This window comes from Callorhinus ursinus, unplaced genomic scaffold (genome assembly GCF_003265705.2).
Source record: "Callorhinus ursinus isolate GAN/ISIS: 27379988/994484 unplaced genomic scaffold, GSC_fseal_2.0 scaffold5, whole genome shotgun sequence".
NCBI classification, from domain to species: domain Eukaryota; kingdom Metazoa; phylum Chordata; class Mammalia; order Carnivora; family Otariidae; genus Callorhinus; species Callorhinus ursinus.
In genome coordinates, this window is record NW_027397067.1 from 31977199 (window position 1) to 31988088 (window position 10890).

The window sequence follows — 10890 nt, forward strand, 5'->3', positions numbered from 1 at the left end:
CACATGTCTGAGTATGTAGCATGGCAACAGTGAAGAAACACACCTGTAAGGTGGGGCAGGAATTATTTTTGTACTATACTATAGTTTGATCTGTTCCTCCAAGATGAATATGAAGTCCATTCACTTCAACATCAACTATTCCTTAGGAGGCTGGTCCTCTGATGCACAAAGAAAAATATGGCACTAAACTAATGTGGTGCTCTCAGAGCAGAAAGAACCAAGAACATTTATGTATATATATATATATTTTTTTTTTTCCTTTAGCAACAATAGGAGCATAATATGAGCACAACTAAGAGCTCGTATAAAATTTGAGAAAATGGGTTTTGGAGTGCACTCATGAGGAATTTTTTTTAAAGAAAAAAATACATGTTTTTACTTTCTGAATCTTAGAATGTCTCAAGTGCCTGCATACTTGCATATCTTAGCTGAATATATGTTTCCTGTATCCTGGTTCTATTTTTTTTCAAAAGTTTGAGAGCATTGTTATGTCATCTCTAGTCTTCACTACTGTGGAAGAGAAGTTGAGAAATCTCTTCTCTCTTTCTTCCTTCTTCCTTACTGACACTCATTGCTGAATATGCTTACAGCCTAAAAACTTAGGCCAGACCTTCAAGCTCACTTTGCCTGAGGCTCCCTGAGTTGACTGCTTCTGGCAGAGGCACAGATTTGGCAGAGGAAGTTTTATTCTAAGTGTATGGGCACTTCGAGACTCTCTTGACCCCCACTGTTAATAGCCTAAAATAGGGGTGCCTGGGTGGCTCAGTCGGTTGAGCATCCAACTCTTGATTTTGGCTCAGGTCATGATCTCAGGGTCATGAGATCGAGCCCCGAATTGGGCTCCACGCTGGGCACGGGGTCTGCTTGAGATTTTGTTTCTCTCCTTCTCCCTCTGCCTCTCCCACTGCTCATGTGTGCTCTCTCTCTCAAATAAATAAATACATCTTCTTAAAACAAGCCTAAAATGGTGTGATCATAACTTATCTTTGAATTCTGTTGACAAGACTTCTACACTGGCAGAAGAGTGGCTTTATTCTCAACAGAGAACTCTTGATATTTCTAGAGAAATAGTAGTATTTCTCCATGTGTATAGGTAGCTCTTGACTTCTGCTGGTGACCCCCAAAAGACAGAGGCGTGATCTTACTTTTAGAGGTAGGAGACTCCTGGATCTGTGAGGGAATGTTTGTTCATGTACTTCCCTTAGCTTGTCTTTCTATCCATGACTGCATGTCCCTTGGGAGAAGATTATTATATCTAATTTCTTAGAATATGACATTTTTCACCATTTTATAACTTTTGACTTCTGTTTTCCGTGTTCCTACTATTAGGACTTGATAGGTAAGACTCACTAAAGTTTTTCCTTTTATCTAGGTGGGTAAATTTGTCTTCTCTAAAACTCCAGTCTAACTTGCAGTATACTTAGAAGTCCAAACTCAGTGATCAGTAATAGAAGCCTAATTTGGAGTCAAAGGTCATTCATCTTCTATTTGGCTTTAATAACAATTAAAAAAAACTTTTGATTTTCATCTTTCTTGTTCCTATGTCATTTCATATTCGATTAGAAAATAAGGTATAAAAGAGAGATATGCTTACTAGAATTCAAAAGTATGTACTATTCACTTGAGTTCAAAAAATATAATATGTTCTCAGTGTCCAAAATACATGTCCTTATAGTAACATACAAAGATATATGTTAGAAGGTGGAGGAGGAATGGTAAAGTATCCTCCAGACTGAAAAGGCACTTTGAGATCAAAAAATGAGGCAAACCACTCCATATCGTTTACATAGTTTTATTCAGGGTAACTTACTGGCAGGGGAAATGAGGCAGATGGACGATCCAGGGACTATGCAGCTATTCTCTGGACAGTTCAAACCTTAATCCATAGATTTTATAGAGTAAGTGGCTGTGCGAGGGTCACTGTGATGAGGTCATATGGTGTAACATTTATAGACCTTGTGGAGCCATTTGTTCAGAGAGAAGAGGGTGGAGAAGAAACTATGTTATCCATGAGTTATCTAAACAACTTTAGGGAAGATCAGAACAAGCCTTTCCACATTCCACTCAGGGCACATATTAACCTTAAGGAGCCTGGAGCATGTAGCCCTGAGGGAGGTCATTGCATGTAGATGAACAAGATCCAGGATGGAATTAAGATGGAATTAAGTTTAAAAGTTTGGGGTGGGGGGGTCAAATTGATTCTGCTCTCTAATTATGTATAAGCACTGGTCCTATCTGAACGGTAACATTTAAAAAGTATGTATGCATAATTTGCATCAAAATAAACTTATTTTATGTATATTATTGAATAGCACTCAGCAATGTATTCAGCTATATAACCACCACTTTAATAATATATAGAATATTTTATTTCCCTGTACTTTCCAAGTCAGTCTTGTGCCAAGGGAAGCACCAATCTGCTTTCCAACTCTACAAATTAGACTTGATTTTTCTAGAATTTTGTATTGATGGAATTATATCATGTATACCCTTTTGTAGTTGGCTGTTTTTTGTTTTTTTCTCAACACAGTGTTTTTCACACCCATCCATGTTTTTTTGCTCATATCAATAATTCATTCTTTTCTATTGCTGAGTAGTATTCTATTGTATGGATGTACCACATTTGTTTTATCATCATTTTCTTTTCTCTCTTACAGAAACTAGATGAAATATCAGCCCCAATTAGCATAATTGGATAGAAATAATTTGTAACTCAAGAAAGCAAATAGAAGTTACATCTTCTTTTGTGCTTGCTTCACAATTTTTATTATAGACCAAATTACCAAATTATAGACTTGTTCTTTTCCAAGATTTCTATATAGACACAGAGTTTATCACGTGCAAACCAGCCTGAACAAAATGATCTCTTGTTGAACTATCCCCTTCCTAATATTGCCAAAAATTGTGGCTTTGAAATTGCTGTGCATGAAACCATAATACTTGAATAATAGAACCCTAATGAACGTAAGTCACTATTTAAAATGAAAGCCTATCGGTGGGATAGGGCTGCAAGTGTTTGAAGATGGATATTACTGCTATGTGGTAACATCAGTCATGTTTCTTTATAAAGCACTTTAAGCATATGCTTGTCTTAAATATATTTCCATCATTTAGTTCTAAGAGACATGCCATTTAGACTGCAGTAACTGAAAACAACCAATAAAAGGAAGAGTAATTTAAGAAGTTTCCTAGTTTTTTTCTCTCATGCCTCTCTTTTCTCCCTTTCTAGTTTGCTTCATCTAAGTGCCATCCTTAGACTCAGGTATGACGTTACAAAGCACAAGGACCTGCATTTACAAGTTTCTTGAACTTTAAGGAGGCTCACTCTTGACCTTCTGTGGCTAAACCCCTTTCCATGGGGTCAGGAGTTACCAGGCCAAGAGGTGCCTCACATCTAGAGCACAATCCTCTCTGTTCTAAAGCATGGTCCAGATACCTGGTACTTTTCTTTAAAGGCCCTGAGCCTGCTTTCTGGCTCCTGTGCTGGTTTTTTCCCGAATACTTTCTTTCTAAAAGCAGACCACACTACTACTATTTGTATCTGGAGCCTATTTTAAAGGGATGGGGCATAGACAGCAGCAGGGGCTTGGGTGGCTTGTCCACATGCACCTGTGAGATGGCAGAAGGGGAAGTGAGGCCCATGGGCTATAGGAGCCAGTAGGCAGTGGCCAGCTCTCTTTTTTTGCTGCTATGTTCTGCTATGGATATATGAGGAACAGAGAATTCTAAATTTGAACCTGGTCTAGTAGGTGATCATGAAGATAATTTGTCAAGGTACAAAAATAGGGTATATTTTATTTAAACATTTGATAGCTTAATTTAAATTATAAGGTATTTATATATGTATATATGTTGAGTCTCCATATATATAAATAGTTTAAGTCTCCATATATATAAATAGCTTAAAAGTATGTTTGTATTCTTACTCAAGTCCTGAAAATATAAGGGGAAAACTGAATTTATTTTTTAGTCTTTTTAAAAAAAATTGTTTCTTTATTTTAGAGAGAGAGAGAGAGCATGAGTGGGAGGGGCAGAGAGAAAGGGAGAGAGAATCTCAAGCAGACTCCATGCTCAGTGGGGAGCCCAACATGGGGCTCAATCCCAGGACCCTGAGATCGTGACCTGAGCCAAACCAAGAGTGAGATGCTTAACCAACTGTGCAATCCAGGTGCTCCAATTTTTGAGACTATTTTTAAATGAGTATTACAAACCAAGTATAAAGGATTGTGTTAAGTTGTTATCAGTAAACCTTTCCTGGGATATTCAGTTAGAGTCATCTCTCCACACCAAGGAAGCTGATAGAAAATTGATCTGATTCTTTCCTCCTTCCTCTGCTTCCTATCACTGAGAAGTGGGGAGGGTGGGTCTAGGTTGTTTTGTTGTGTTTTAATAAAGCCAGGCTTCTTCATATTTTAGTGAGATAACCACTTATTTAAAGTAGTGATGACTGTTTTTAATCTGTTTCAAGTAGATAATCACACCTGTCACCTAGCTGTTGTTGTTAGGGAGTTTTCATTTGGTTTGTTTATTTGAAGAGAAACAATTCAAATACTAGAAAAACAACCAAAAAGTTAACTTTTCTCATGAATTTAAATATGTATATTAAATGCTAAGTCCTCCAGAAAAGATGAAGGAAATAGGGAAATTTATAGTTTAAGATTTGAAAGTTTTACACAAAGTCTTATAAGGATACATTTATGATCTATGTAAGAACCCAACACAATAGATTTCACTATATAAATTTAAACTATGACAAAAATTTCATAAAAATTAAGAGAAAATAAGAAGATAGTTTGTAACAAATTATTTGAATTTTTCAATAAATTAGTTATAAAGCATAACTATAAGGAAGACTCAAAAATATAAACAGTAACCAGAGAGTAACTGGGCAATAGGCAAGAACAAACAACTGGAAAAGTAATAAAATAGCTAAAAATATGTAAAATTTTATTCAACTTATTACCTGTTAAGTTTTATCAAAATGATAAAACAGAATAATAACAGTTTTTAAATTTATCAAATTACATGGTATGTTAAGACGAAAATAATGTCTAGTGTTTGAAACTGTGCATTCAGATTGGTATCCAAATATTCTGTCATTTGGTTTGTTAGTTCATCAAAAACACTTTAGCAACATATATTAAGAAACACATCTATGACTATAACCTAAAAAAAATAATCTTGCACACAAAGATTTATGAATAATTTTTCTCATCTCAATATTGTTAATATGAAAAAATCTATGAGGAAATCTGTAGATAAATTATGTGACAAGTACATAATGAAATATTCTACAACCATTAAAACAGTGTGTTCAAAAGATATTGATGCTATTGAATTATTAATTTAAACAGGTGCTGCATTAAAAATTGTACTGAGAGAGCACATTTTTCAAATATAAATGACCAAAAAGATAACATTTACCGTCCCTGGCTGGGTAGATTATAGATTATTTTTTTGTCTTCCTATACCTCTTCATATTTTCCAAACATGTGTATTACTTTTTTTCATGTGTTACTTTTTTAATGAGGAAAAATGTCGTATTTTGCAGGGCCATGAATTAAGCTCCTCATTTTACTGACTTTGAGGCACAGATGGGACTTGGGGGGCAAGGTGGAAGTTGTTCTCACAGAGAGTTAATTGATCAACTAGGTCTGCAACCCAGTATTCCAAACTAGATTGCTCCCTGGGATATTTTTTCCTTCTGAAACCTCATGTCCCAAATCCTTCATGTGGTATTGCCAGGATTGATCTGTACCTGAATTCACCAAGAGTGCTTACTCTGTACTAAATTCAGTAGTGGTCTTGCAGTGGATAGACAATGAATTTAAAAAAATAATTGAAGTTTGGGCGCCTGGGTGGCTCAGTTGGTTAAGCATCTTCCTTCAGCTCAGGTCATGATCTCAGGGTCCTGGGATCGAGTCCCTCATTGGGCTCCCTGTCTAGTGGGGAGCCTGCTTCTCCCTCTACTGCTCTCCCCTGCTTGTGATCTCTCTCTCTCACTCAAGCTTTCTCTCTCTCTCATTCAAATAAATTGAAAGAACAAAGAAAAAAATAGAATTGAAGTTCAAATGTTGATATATTAACTAACTTCACAGTAAAACTCTAAGTCACCCCATAAAGGGGATGGATGGAGAGTAATTGGTGTTAGGAGTTTAGGGGTGGGGATAAACAAGTCTCTGAAAAATGAGAATTTCCAGGTTAAGCTTTGTGTAGTATTCAGATGAAACTAAAATAGGAACAAAGTGAAACTTTGTAAAGTAGTAGGCTTAAATCATGCAGCAAGAGTATAGAGCGCATTGTGTAATAAAAGTAACCATACAGCATTAGTAAAAGTTAGGGAAGAAAGATACTCTATTTCAGGAAAAAACTTGAAATATTCTTCTGAAAGTTTATGTCCTTTCCTATTTTGGTTAGGAAAACAAATTACTAAATAAAAGAGCACCGATTTATTTATTTATTTGAGTTTATTGTGTTGACACACAATATTACATTAGTTTCAGATGTACAACATAGTGATTCAACAACTATATACATTATGTTCTGCTCACCACAAGTGTGGCTACCATCTGTCACCATGCAACACTATTACAGTACCATTGACCATATGCTGTGCCTTTTATTCCTGTGACTTACTCATTCTGTAACTGGATGCCTAGATCTCCCACTCCCCCTTTGCCCATTTTCCCCGTCCCTCCACATCTTCCCCTCTGGCAACCATCATTTGTTCTCTGTATTTATAGGTCTGATTTTGCTTTTTGTTTGTTTAATTCATTTGTTTTGTTTTTTAGATTCCACATAAAAGTGAAGTCATATGGTATTTCTTTTTCTCTGTCTGACTTATTTCACTTAGCATAATACTCTCTAGGTTTATCTATGTTGTCACAGATATCGAGAGCTTATCCTTTTTTATGACTGAGTAATATTCCATGATATATCTTTATCCAGTCATCTATCAGTGGGCATGTGGGTTGCTTCCACATCTTGGCTATTGTAAATAATGCTGCAATAAACAGGGTGCATATATCTTTTTGAATTAATATTTTTGTTTTCTTTGGGTAAACTTTCAGTGGTAGAATTATTGGGTCATATACTATTTCTAGTTTTTAATTTTTTTTTTTTGAGGAACCTCCATACTGTTTTCCACAGGGGTTGCATCAATTTGCATTTCTACCAACAGTGCATGAGAATTCCTTTTTATCCACATCCATGCCAAGACTTGTTATTTCTTATCTTTTTAATTCTGCCCATTCTGACAGGTGTGAGGTGATATTTTGTTGTGGTTTTGATTTGCATTTCCTTTATGATTAGTGATATTAAGCATCTGTTGGCCATCTGTATGTCTTCTTTGGAAAAATGTCTGTTTAGGTCCTTTGTCCATTTTTTTCAATGGATTTTTGGTTTTTGATGTTGGGTTTTATATAGGTTCTCTACATATTTTGGATATTAATCCCTTGTCAGCTTTTAATTGTTTTAAATTTTATTTAAGAAAATACTAAAGTTGAAGCATATAGTCCAGTAAGGAAAAAATGCTAATTAGTTTTCACCTAATACTCTTCTCTTTCCTGTCATAAAAATGCATGTAATATTTAAAGCAATGAAACTAACTTGAGAGAGTACATGAAAGTTAATCTATGGATTTTTGAAAGCTGTGCAATTTTTTACCCATTTAACAGCCTCCTGACTTAGATCATTTGGCTCACTAAACCATTTAGAGATCTATTGATCATTCACCATAGTCAGGAAACATTTTTGTTGCACTTACATTTATTGTTAGTTTTACTGACTTTACCAGTGGGCCTTTTCTATTTGGTAGGTTTGGAATTCTAACATTTCCAGTCTGCCCTATGAGTCAGCTGAACACTGTTTAGTTTCTCAGCATCTCAGATGTCTCTATGGTAATCTGCAAAAATTGTGAGTACTGCTACTAATAGAAATATAATGTAAGTCAGACTTGTGAGTCACATACGTAATTTAGAATGTTCTTATAGTCACACTAAAATAATAAAAAGAACCAGGTATGGGGCACCTGGGTGGCACAGTTGGTTAAGCATCAGACTCTTGGTTTCAGTTCAGGTCGTGATCCTGAGATTGAACCTGAAGTTAGGCCAGATATTTCAGATTGTTGGTCTCACAACTGCCTTATGAATTGTTAACAATACCAATTCCATAAAGTGATTAAACATAATGTCATCAAAGCAATCTTTATTAAAGGTATTAATGATGATATTAAATTGTTTTAAATGAGCACTTTATGCATCAATACATAGAAGGGAGATAAGGAAGGAGGGAGAGAGAAAATACTCTCAAGTAATCTTTTTTTTTTTGAGTGAGGTTTTTGAATGTGAAGTTCAATAAACATGTAAAAAGAAAATAATGGGTATCTAATGAACTGAAATGAAAGTAAGTCTCAAGAAATATAAACTATAGCATGTAAAATAGCTTATTATCAAATACTTACATGAGAAAATACTCATTAAAATAATGAAATAGAAGGTGAAGACATCATAAACGGAACATTTTCGATGTAATAAATAAAACACATGAACTGAATACCTGATGAATGCCAGACATTAAGTTAATCATGTGTTTGTACCAGCAATCTAAAATGAAGTGTGAACTTGACACAGATGATGAACTACTTCAAATTAATCATTTTAGATTAGAGCCTGTAACAGTAACATTGTTGCTAGTAACATTGGTAATTTTTTAAATTAATAGATTTTATTTATTAGAGTAGTTCTAGATTTATAGAAAAATAGAAATGAAAGTACAGAGGATTTCCATATACTACCTTTCCCCATCTCCACTCGGTTTTCTTATGATTAAAATTTTGCATTGATGTGGTATGTTTGTTGTATCACATGATAAGACTATGTTTACCTTAGTAGGAAGCTGGAAAACTGCCTTCCAAAGTGGCTATACCATTTTGCATTCCCTTCAGCAATGAATAAGAATTTCCGTCACTCTGCATCCTCACCAGCATTTTCTGTTGTCAGTGCTATGTGTTTTAGTCATCCTAATAGGTGTGTAGTAGTATCTCGTTTCATGTGTATAGGACATGTATGTGAGAAGCATGTCATATGTGAACAAAGATAGTTTTTAATCATTTTCCCAATCTGTATTTTTTGCCTCTGCTGTCTTATTGCATTAGCTAGGTCTTCCACTGAAAAGTCATGTTGGAATAGTAAGAGGGAATATCCTTGCCTTGGTCACCATTTTAGAGGAAAAGTATCTAGCTAAGCATGATGTTAGTTGTAGATTTTCTGGCAGATGTTCTTTATAAAATTGAAGAAATTCTCCTCTGTTCCTAGTTTGTGATAGTTCCTTTTTTAAATCACAAACGAGTGTTAAATTTATCAATACTTTATTTATATGCTCATATAATTTTTCTCTTTCAGTTTGTTGTTGTGCATGTGGTATATTTAAGTCCCTCTATATACATGGTAATGATTAAAGTGCAAAAAAGATAAGCAAATAAAGATGACACTATGATATCTGTCTCTGAACAGGAAATTGAATCCATGAAAACTGTATTACATGCTTGGTAGGGGCTAGACATATACAAAGTACAGGAGTGAGTCACAGTGATTTCCTCTAGAAATATGCTAAATTAATATAAATATGGTAAAGTTAAATACACTGGTGTTATAACTTTATTAAATGTATATTTCTATTTATAAAACAAACATGTTTGATGCATAGATATTTCCATATTTCTGATAAATGCCAGTTAAAACGCTTGCTAATGAAACCAAATTTTTACTCCTAAAACTAGCATTAAGTAACATATTCACACAAATATTTGTGTCAAATAAGTTAATTTCACAATCAAGTTAAACTCAATCAATAAACTTATTTGAAAATAGGGCATAGGAAGTCACTATGTTAGGCAAAAAGGTAGATACATGGAAACATAACATGTGACCATTACTTTTGAGAACCTTGCATTCTATTTAGGTAAATATGTAAATGACTGCATTACTGTTTAAATAATAAATTATTTTAATATCAGTAAAATACAAAATAGAAGAAATGAAAAGTCTCAGGGCAAAAACTGTCAAATAAATACACAAACAATAATTATTTGGGCTTTCAAGGGAGGAAAGGATCAATAGTATTGAAATATGTATCACTTACACCAATTAGCTTCATAATAATAGATTTGGTTATTTCATTCCCTGGTGCCTAATATTTACTGCCAAATAAATTACATACTCTGTAACATGCACTGAAGATTATTCATGATGTTATTTTAGACTACTTCCCCCCCTTTATTCTGTTACTGTTTATAAGAATTTCTTTTTGTAAACTTTTGTGGAAATAATATCTTTAGTTGTGAAGAAAAATTTATTTAAAGTTCAATCATTCCTTCATTTTCAATTGTTTTTTATTTTTTTTATTTTTTTATTTTTTTATTATGTTGTGTTAATCACTATACATTACATCATTAGGTTTTGATGTTGTGTTCCATGATTCATAGTTTGCGTCTAACACCCAGTGCTCCATTCAGTACGTGCCCCTTTAATACCCATCACCAGGCTAACCCATCCCCCACCCCCTCCCCTCTAGAACCCTCAGTTTGTTTCTTAGAGTCCATAGTCTCTCATGGTTTATCTCCCCCTCCTATTTCACCCCCTTCATTTTTCCCTTCCTGGTATCTTCTTTTTTTTTTTTAACATAGAATGTATTATTTGTTTCAGCAGTAGACTACCTTTTAATCATCATCTCCTAATTATACTCCATTATCTACCTCTTCTACATACTGCCCAAACAACTAGACTACTGATTTTTAACCTAAAAATGTTATATAGCTTCATACACCAGTAGCTACTGTGAGCTTGACATAAGCCAAAGATATCAACAATGACCTTAAGAATTTGTGTGAGA